The sequence below is a fragment of the Mizuhopecten yessoensis genome, unplaced genomic scaffold (assembly GCF_002113885.1).
Source record: "Mizuhopecten yessoensis strain PY_sf001 unplaced genomic scaffold, ASM211388v2 scaffold1961, whole genome shotgun sequence".
Lineage (NCBI taxonomy): Eukaryota > Metazoa > Mollusca > Bivalvia > Pectinida > Pectinidae > Mizuhopecten > Mizuhopecten yessoensis.
Window position 1 is genome coordinate 1,482,309 of NW_018404308.1, and position 11,107 is coordinate 1,493,415.

The window sequence follows — 11,107 nt, forward strand, 5'->3', positions numbered from 1 at the left end:
TTAGGGCTGACATGTTTGTGGTGGGTCTGGTTGAATGGATGGATCACAGCGATGATCTAATGATGGGATTCCAGCACATCAAACTCTATACAAAACCTTTGATAAGAAACGCTATCTAAAAGTAATCATTAAAACTCATTGTTTGAAAGGAACACTAAGACGTTTTGTTGCTGTTGATCATGTACTTGAGATGTACAGAAGGAGAATATCAAGTCTGTATCAGAAAAGTTGTCATTGTAGACAATATTAGGGAACTTCCAGTATTTCTGAAACGTTCGGGGTATTCGGGCTACATCTTACCAATGCAGAAAAACAATTATTTTCTTTATAAGTTTGAAACAAGATACATAGAATAATAGTATATGCATTGTAGTTGAGAAGCAAACAAATACAAAAAAAGAAAAAACAAACAGTTTGACTATTTTCACATGCTGAAACCAGGATATTAGGTGTTATGTACCATTGTATTGTTTTAGAAGAAGAGAAGAGTAATAAAGAGAGAGAGGGACAAGAAAGAAAAGGAAGGATGGAGTGGTGTCGAAGGATTTGACAAATGCTTATTGTTCAATTTTGTGTAAATTTTTGTACATAGACTACTTTTAACAGGAATTACATTGGTACTATATTATTATAATTAATTTGCATTTCAGTTATACATGTATGGCCTGCAGTAATCTTTCCCATTTTTTCCATTCCCTTTTAAAATTAGTGAGATAATTTTCAAAATTACCTACAACAATGTATTTTTGAGTATTGTAAATATCTTTAAATAAGTTTTTCAAAGCTAAAACTGATAGACCAGTTTGCAGACATCTAGCCTTATAAATATATAGTTTAATGATAGAAGTACTAAATTATCAACATTGTTTTTTCTATCATAGAAACCAAAGATAAAAGATTCTTTATTAAAAGCAAATGGAATTAATAACACATCTAGCAATGATTCAAAATCTGTTAAAAACACTTGTACTTCTTTACATTCCCATAATGCATGAACTATAGTTTCTGTGTCAGTTTTACAATGAAAACAATATGGACTATTAACAAGACCTATTTTATAAAGATATGAATTAGTAGTTAAAATGTGTTGATTGATTCTAAATTGAAACCACTGTAGTTCTGTGTTTTTACTAATTTTGAAGGGAATGGTATAGATTTTCTACCATATCTCTGTGTTAAATTCAAATATTTCCTCCCACTTCTTTCTACTGGTAGGTATTGTATTATTTTGGCATAGAACATGGTAAAAGTCTTTAGTTCCTTTTTTGAGTTTAAGAAAAAAATCCAAATCAATTTGGATATATGGATAGTCTACATTCAAATTAGAAACATCCTCTTGTGAAATGGATTTCTTTATGGAATTAATAACACCTTGATAAGTAAGAAAATTTGTATGAATGTCAAATTTCTCTGTAAACTCTTGATGGCTGTAAAACAATTTATTACTGAACTAAGCCAGATTGTTTATTTACTAGTTAACAGCTAGCTCTGAACTAAACCAGATTGTTTATTTACTAGTTAACAGTTAGACCTGAACTAAACCAGATTGTTTATTTACTAGTTAACAGTTAGCTCTGAACTAAACCAGATTGTTTATTTACTAGTTAACAGTACGCTCTGAACTAAACCAGATTGTTTATTTACTAATTAACAGTACGCTCTGAACTAAACCAGAATGTTTATTAACTAGTTAACAGTTAGACCTGAACTAAACCAGATTGTTTATTTACTAGTACTAACGATTTACATGTAAATCGTTAGTACTAGTAAATAAACAATCTGGTTTAGTTCAGGTCTAACTGTTAACTAGTTAATTAACAGTACGCTCTGAACTAAACCAGGTTGTTTATTTACTAGTTAACAGTTAGACCTGAACAAAACCAGAGTGTTTATTTACTAGTTAACAGTTAGCTCTGCACTAAACCAGATTGTTTATTTACTAGTTAACAGTTAGACCTGAACAAAACCAGATTGTTTATTTACTAGTTAACAGTTAGCTCTGCACTAAACAAAATTGTTTATTTACTATTTAACAGTTAGACCTGAACTAAACCAGATTGTTTATTTACTAGTTAACAGTTAAACCTGAACTAAACCAGATTGTTTATTTACTAGTAAACAGTACGCTCTGAACTAAACCAGATTGTTTATTTACTAGTTAACAGTTAGCTCTGCACTAAACCAGATTGTTTATTTACTAGTTAACAGTACGCTCTGAACTAAACCAGATTGTTTATTTACTAGTAAACAGTTAGCTCTGAACTAAACCAGATTGTTTATTTACTAGTAAACAGTACGCTCTGAACTAAACCAGATTGGTTATTTACTAGCTAATAGTACGCTCTGAACTAAACCAGAATGTTTATTTACTAGTTAACAGTACGCTCTGAACTAAACCAGATTGTGTATTTACTTGTTAACTGTTAGATATTCACTGTCTTGCTGACAAGATCCTGCTGTAGAACGTCCTGACAAACGACAAAATGTTCCCGAATATTTCCAGTTTTGAACGTTTTCTTGCAAAACATGGGAAGTAGAGGGTACCAACGATACCGACTTCTGTATCATTCAATGTTATTCGTACAAATATTCCACACTAATTTATTTCTTTAATAAAATAAATGTCGCGTGAATTGAATTTGTTAAACCCTCGTTATAAAACTGGTTTGGCACAGTTATAATAGGAATAGGAGAATTTGTTTTTTTCATATTTCAAAAATTCGATAAATGTGATTTCAAAACAAAATCTTTACGCTTACGTCACAGTTCTGACAAACGCCTCAGGTTGGATCACATTAAGTGGACAGTGTGTTGTAATCTTTATTCTGCATTAATTGCAAATCTGATCCATTTATCAATTGAAAACACGTCAAGCTAAAAGCTGGTATCAATGACAACAAATGTCTTCTCCCGCTTCACGTTGTGTGTAAACCATGTTTTTAGCACCCAAACTCAAAATAAGATCTGTCAATCTGTAAAATATCAAACTAAGAACCCATATGAAACACGTTACAAACTAAAATAAATCATATTCGTTCGAGATGGTGGTATTCATCAATTGATTCAATTTTGCTGCATAAATAGTTTTCTGTTTATTTTAACGAACTCGTGTAGCGAAATTGGTTGCGTAATTTCAACTTAAAGCGAGATTACCGTACCGCATTGTATTGTTATCAGCTCGAAAGTCCCATAGAAAATCGATGTGTTTGATTAAAAATACAGCCCTGTTTTTTCGATTTATAAAGAGTGTTTTCTACCGCTCTAGTTCAAAGACAAAACATCTAATGCAATACAATTTCAATGTGAGCTCACAGTTAGCTTCCGCTCTCTAATATCACATTCTAATGTTTTCACCGTGAATGTTTAAATGCCAATAGCTGCCATGTTTTTGGTTAAACAAGAGTTGCCGAGCTTTGACGGACTGCTTACCATAAAACGGTTAGCACGGTTCGGTAAACTCTCCATTAAAAGATAAAATGGTTCGATTAACAATGTCCACTTATAGAAGGATAGGACGGTTCGGTAAGCAAACTCCATTGAAAGGATGTAACGGGGAAGGATATTTTTATCTGGCTCTACCGGAAGTAATGAGAACCATGCTAAATTGATGCACGTACTCACAAATTAGACCCGGACTTTTCACAATGATCACGGCACAATCAACAAACCCGGGCCCGTACGCGACATTTACATGGTGCTTCTAAACTTCATTACAAAGAATTTTCCAGAAATCACGTGAAATAAACATCTGATCGGGTCACTACACCATATTGGGAGCCAGGTTTTCCTAGTAACCATCGTCTGGTCCGATAGGTATGTTTGTACTTCCGGTTAACGTCAAGTGTTGTAATTACAGCATCAAACTCAAAAAATGGATTACGTAACGTTACGTTTCTTGTGTTTCAGTGCACGTGACACGTCTGTCAATATAATTGGATATTCCCTATCTGCTGTTGTTTTAAATCTGTGCATATTACGTTAACTGTAATTCTGATGTCGCAACTTAGAATCGACTTCAACCCAAATTTCATTTGGTAATAAATATACAATTGCCATCGGGAAACTGATTTGAATAATATACGAGGACTACTGCCGTCATTGTCGAGCCAAATTATAAATATGTAAATAATTTTGACAATCAGTGCGCCTTACAGTACGAGAGCCCGTGACGTTGTGAGTGTGTCCCCGTACATCAGAGTCGTAGGGCTGATGTACCATTATCTGTAAACCACTTGATACAGAATTGCTTCAAGTAGGGAAAACTGATGCATATTTATCTTAGGTATGGCAGACTAATTGTGATTTACCTCGAATTAATGTTGTTTGTTCCTGAATCTCGAGAATGATAATCACGCATGTGAATAAAGAACCATGTTTTAAGTCATGATTTATGGATGAATTAAGCGATTTCAATTTCGGAATTTTCTATTGGTAATACAGAAGTATAATAGACATTACAGAGGTACGAAAACAATACATGTATTAACAAAGGATTAGACATCAGGCTAAGCCTATACCGTTACCATTAAATACCTGGTACCACTTATAATTCACATGTAGGAGTACCTTAAAGGCTGTAGCGAAATGAATAGGAAAACTATATCTGTACTCTGTAACTCGTGTAGTCTCATTCATACTTACAACGTCGGAGAGATTCACACCAACAGTTACTCATTATGACCAGTACAAAGTAACGGAGAAAACTAAAATATTATTTAAAACAGAAAATCGTTCAGATTAAAAGAAAATAGTATGATTGAAATCCTAATGAATTGTACACGGAGACGTATGATGTCTAAAAAACGATATAAAGGGGTTATAGAAATATGTGTATTGTGGTGTTTTTCTGTCCTCTCTTTTTTCCGCTACAATTACAGGAACAATCAAATAATAATTAATCTATAAATTTATCATAATTGAAATCACTTGCATTGTTTATAAATTGACATCATATAACATTGGTATTTATTGGGCTACAATTAATAAAAAAAATCAAAGATTGTTAGAGTGAATACTTTTTAAGTTTAGATTTAAAGCTAGAGATTGAAATAGAGTAATTAGTGTTATAGACAATAATATACCCTTTCTTTTATGATTTATTAAGGCCATCGGATTACCTCAAATTCATCAAATGAAACTGTATAAATGAGAAACAATTCGCTCTTTTAAGTGAGTATTTTCGAGAATTTCTTTTTTCACACGAAAAGGTTCCACTTACAGGTAACAATCAAATGAACAGAAGGATAACATTCAACAATGTTCTCAATACCAAATGTCCTCTCATACAGAGGTACAAGGCTCCATAACTTTACTGAATTCTTCCTGAAAGAGTTGAAGAGTTTCACTATCAGCTACACTATAGTTTACTAATTCTTCCTTGAAGTGTTCGACCGACAGTCAAACTAAAGTTTACTTGGGGTTTCCTTAAGAGATCCACCGGCAGTCTTATCAAAGGTTCCTTTATTTCTCTTTAATTGGTTCGCACCAAAGATTAGTTAGTCCCACATTAAAACAATCCTACCATCATTTACAGAAAAATCTTCTATAGGTTTTCCTGAAAGAATTCCTCTTGTAGTTTCACCAAAGGTTACCGAGTTCCATTTTTTTCTCTTTTTATTTTCTTTTCAAACATGACAATGCACCGACAGAACGAGATATTTGGGATACAGTGAAGTGATTTGTTTTAGAGCGAGACATAACGATAGTATGATATTGTGTAACATCCCTAGTATGTGTCCCAAAGGGAATTTAATCTGTCAACTCTGTACGGTGATACACAAATAATTACAGTAAACAAACGAGTCATCTTAGACTTGTATTGTCGACATCCATTAAGTGATGTCCCTGGGACATCATAGTCACCGCTAGGCCTTCATAACGTAGTGTAGTTACCATAGTGAATTACGTCACTAAACAGTGTAACGTGATTATCCTAGTCGGGTACGTCACTAAATGGAGTAATCTAACCACCATAGTCAGGTAAATACCGACACTAAAACACCTATAATTAAATCACTTAGCTACCTTCTGTTTTAACAGTCTGAAGATATTCTTTTCAACAGGCCCAGAAGTACCCCGAAATGTTATTTTAACATCGTAATCATCCTAGTATTAGGATTTTGAACTTGTAACGCGCACCTGTAAAGACCTAAAATAATAAAATATACTGTCGTAAACTGTCTATTTCTTTTTGGTGGATATCTGTATAATAGGTGACATCACTGTTTTGAGATTAAGTATCTATTGACGACAGCTCCTGGAGATGACACTAACAACATGAATACGTTTAGTACACACACAAGAGTATGTATTAATAATCTCCTTAAGGTATCAGAACAACTCAAAGAATAATCTATCACATACAAGAGTGCAAGATATTTCCGTGACAAAACTATAAAAACAAGAAATCCGTTGAAATTTATATGTGTCATCAATAATAAAAGAATAACTATCCATCTATAATACACTTATCTCTACAATAAATTTATGAACACGGAGCTATTAACTTTGCAATATTTCTGTAACTCGAACCCATTTCCATTGCTGGATCATATAAACTAAATTATAACATTATCCATTTGTTTCTGCACTTTTGAAAGAACAATACAATTTTCTTTCAAAGATAGGACTTGGTTACGAGTGTCATCAGAACTACAAAAGTATGTGTCTCTCGTTAGTATTATCTATAATAGTACACACAGCTTAGGAATTGACGTTGAGGATGGAGGTCCCTAGAGACGGATGCTGAGGTGATGTAGACGCTCGCTAACCCTCGTGGTTACATATGAAGTACCAGAACGAATGCCACTATATACCATCACCATAGGTGTCTGTCCCTCGGAAAATTTACGGATCGATGGATTTTTTTAATGCTACATAAGACGGCGTTAAAATAAATAAATAAAAAAAAACACTTAAGAGGGTCACCTGACAAATTCTAGGATCAAGCGAGAACATTCGTAGCTTGATGACCCGAGAAAGCATCTGTAAAGTTTCCATGGTAATCTGTTAGGAATGGAAATCAATATTCCGGATGACGGAACGAATAAAAAAATCGTAAAAAGAAACTTGAATTTATCATGACAGTTTATTGTGGAGGGACGGTCGTAACCTGAGAATGTAAAGAGTTACACTGTTAGTCATGAAGGTAAGGACGTATGAGAACAAATATTCCATCCAAAAAAAAATCAAATTTAAATTGTATTGCAACCTACGGTTTACCCTCTCCCAACCGTTCGCTGTTATTTTCTAGGTTTGACAAGTGGACTGGTATCAATGGCTTTGTTAGCAATAAAACAGAAGCCACAGTGTCATCTGACCAGGATGAAATTTTCCAAAATTACCACGAAGCAATCTTTGAAAAGCATTCCTTTCAATGTAACATAAGCGAAAATGATGAATAATGGCAACAGATTTAAAGATTTTATCTAATACTCGAAATTAGTCACAGTAGTTACAACCAATTAGTGTCATAACAGGACAAATGTGTGCCACACGTTGTTGTAAAGGCTTGGGCAGTGGTGGTCTCTTTTACCCTCTCGGCGCCTCTCCAAGTTGAGTTTTACAAATTACTGAAGAGATAATTATAACGAAACGAAACTGTCCTATGCTGGCTGGAACAATGTGCGGGTTGTCACCGACGCTGCCTAACCCAGCCGGGTCTCCATGACTCGATCAACTGTCTTCGGTAACCATGGTATTGGCTTCTCCCCGAATAACTAAACAAAGTTTAGTTTGAACAGCCTCGTTCAGCAAATCTCATGTGAGTTCGTCTAGTCAGATACAAATGGTGTCCTTGTTGTTCTCCAAAAGTATGGTAAACTTAAGCCTTTCTGGAGAAATCACCATTTTTTCTGCGTAATAAGTCGTACAATGTAAGACACATACATTATCACACCTATATAAATTACTTGCCTAATTAAACTGAACTGATGTTACTAGTGTGTATTCAAAACCACGAAAAGGTGTGTATACCCAATATTTACGTTGACACTGGTTTAAGATCTGTGAGTCATAAGTTGGTTTACAGTCGTCTGCGTGTCACCTACTGGTTTAAAGTCTGCCTTGAGGGTCATAATAAGACTACTGCAACAGAAGTGAAGGTCGTGACATGACTCGCAGGACGGGATAAGATTTTTAGACCTCGCGCGCACGATCTGCGGATGTCCTACCACGCAGATGTGTGTTTGCAATAACATGCCACACTAGAAATACAATATATACATGCCGTGGAGTACAAATTGAATTTGTACGCCGTATAAATGAACGTATCGCAGCCAATGTTTCTCTAAACCCCACAAATTTGATATTAACTGGATCTCAAGTCTTCTGGCTTCTCCAGTAAAGCATATACTGCTAGCAGACAGTGTGTAATTGTGGTAGAACGCAGCTTCCCTGTAAACGGCGGCTTCCAATTGTCTATGTGATGTACAGTCTGCGGCACTACAATCAACCGGAACCGATAGCCCGATCTCCGGCTCTAGAAGTTATAGCCTACAGTTGCCTTCCGTTCACGCTCATGGGTTTCCATTTCACCGAGATCTGTTCCGTTTGAGTCGTGAAATAATGCCCTGTATACAACTGCTTTGGTGCTTCGATAGAACACATAGAGGTTGATACAACATGACTGCTCAACAGACGCACGCGATCACACCAAGGCCACCGTACAAAGACATATCGGTCCCTACACGTGTTGGTCACGCGTACTCGACTCACATAACCTTATTGACATTAAATAATGACATTCATGCGATTCAACATGATATTAAATGTAACTGAGGCCTAACATTTACTTGGGCTGTCCCACGTCGTTATTTAGCATTGTCCACTCCAATAGGACATTTACCATTTACAAATCGATCGAGCTGGACATGCGATGCACTTAATCACTACTTAGTGATGCTTAGACAACATCGGGAGGACAGATACATAATAACTACTTAGTGATGCTTAGACAACATCGGGAGGACATATACATAATCACTACTTAGTGATGCTTAGACGACATCGGGAGGACAGATATATAATCACTACTTAGTGATGCTTAGACAAAATCGGGAGGACAGATACATAATCACTACTTAGGGATGCTTAGACAACATTGGGAGGACAGATACATCATCACTACTTAGTGATGCTTAGACAACATCGGGAGGACAGATATAGTATCACTACTTAGTGATGCTTAGACAACATCGGGAGGACAGATACATAATAGACTGTCGGTTCATCCATAGGTTTGAAAGGATAATTGGAGGAAACAGCAAACAATATATATTCTAATAGTCATTAAAGAACGAACTAAGGTTCGTTTGTACTTTAAAATGTGGAGAATCCTACCTCAAGAAGAGAGCATGAGGACAGATTAATGAATTAAGTATTGCTTAAATCAACCGATTCAGTTCATTTCACAAAGATTTTTGAATATTGTATAAAAATTAAAAGGAATTAGGCAACAGGCGTAATGCCTATACGAGCCCTCTCCTTGGATTCCCTATGCGTATAACAGTTTCTTACGATGTATGCACGAATGCAGATATCCAAAGTTCGAAGATATTCCTCATAACAAATATATCGACCAATGGTCAACAGCACACTCATCATTTTGTATTTATCATTCTAAAGTCAATTAGAAATAATACAATGTCAATCTCCACAAATTGTATTGTTAAAGGAATAGTTTAGTTTCAAAATTAAACAGTTCCGTTACAGAATGCGAAGGACACTTTTTACGCTTTCAATTAGAATAATTGCTGTAAGATTTGCTTCGGATTAATGTTAAACCCATTCCTTTCGTTGGTATTAATCAAATAAAGCATTATTAATTAACTAAATGGATAGTTTGGCAATAACTGATATTGATGAGAAATGCCAAATGTCAAACGTATAATACCACATACAGATAATAACAATAGGCTTCGATACATTTATTACAGATGACAACTCTGTAGGGTTAGTTTGTATAAAGGATGGTCCATAATAGTATAATAGTTCGTTCAATTTCGGGCTTAATTTCATGTATAGTGTCAATTAATCAAGTAAAATCGGTCCACATCGAGTAATGGTTTGATTTGTTTTGATCCAATATTTTGTAAATAAAGCTGGTGTTTTCACTCAATAAAGCAGTCTACAGTACGCAGCTACAGCGACGCACTGACCCGTTTGCACAGGCTTTGTGCTGCCTTTTTGTTTTTGTGAAGATATCGACTTTTTCCTGCATGGAGAGAAATTGGGTTCATTTGAACGGATAGAAAAGCGACACCCCGTTTCCTTACAAAATGAGCATCCTTAGGTGAATAGATTTGTTCCGTTTTCCAGGATAAGAAACCAAAATATCTTTATAGCAAGCCGACAATATTTGTCTTGCTTTAACAAAGAACGTTGAAAGTTTTCACAAACCAACACGACCTACTGCTAAAGAGCAGACGACACTGTAGTATCGAGTGTGTAATGGATTAATCCGGACAACTCCAACAAAGAATGACGTTCTAGGAGGTAAAAAAGGTACACACGTCACTTACCTGATGTTTGTCAGGCTACTTTCCGATGTGAGGCTGCATTCATTTAATGTGAGCTTATTTAGTCCATTACACCATAGATGGTTCACTTTCCTAGCAGCTTCCGGTCCGAGCGAATGCTGTGTTCCACCACTGGGTCTAGCTCTAGCTCGTTGTTTAAACTATCTGCAGGCCTCGATACAGGAAGGTTCCACTGATGTTTTCTTCTGTATTGATCTACGTTCCGCTCTAATATATCCTGTTTATGTCGTAATTCAATCAGCTATAATGAGTGAAATATTGTCAGGCTAACATTTATATCAACTATTATCATAATACCGTGCCTTTCACCCTTCACTGCACATGCGCGCGTTCTGATGAAGCTGGCGGACAACACACTGTTCGGGCCCCACAAAGCTTTTAATAATACTTTCGTTCGAGTGCGTTTCATTATTTGCATTCAGCAGAAACACAGCTTCGATAAAAGTCTGCATTGATCCGCTTATTACAATCATTACCTCTGTGCCGATCTCCGTGTTAAGGGTATTAGCTTTTAATTTCCGCCATCATTTACCGAGTCAGTTATAACAAGAAAAGGCCTCCCTTATATC

The 11,107-nt window shown here is 35.5% G+C and overlaps 1 protein-coding gene across 1 annotated transcript in view; it reads right to left on the bottom strand.

The window, feature by feature from the left end:
- LOC110443822 overlaps window positions 1-10,855 on the bottom strand; it is a 76,730-nt gene extending 65,875 nt beyond the window's left edge. Inside the window, exon 1 of the mRNA XM_021488248.1 lies at window positions 10,521-10,855. The gene's annotated coding sequence lies outside the window, so the exon portion shown is untranslated. The remainder of the gene's footprint in view (window positions 1-10,520) is intronic.
- Window positions 10,856-11,107: the final 252 nt, after the last annotated feature.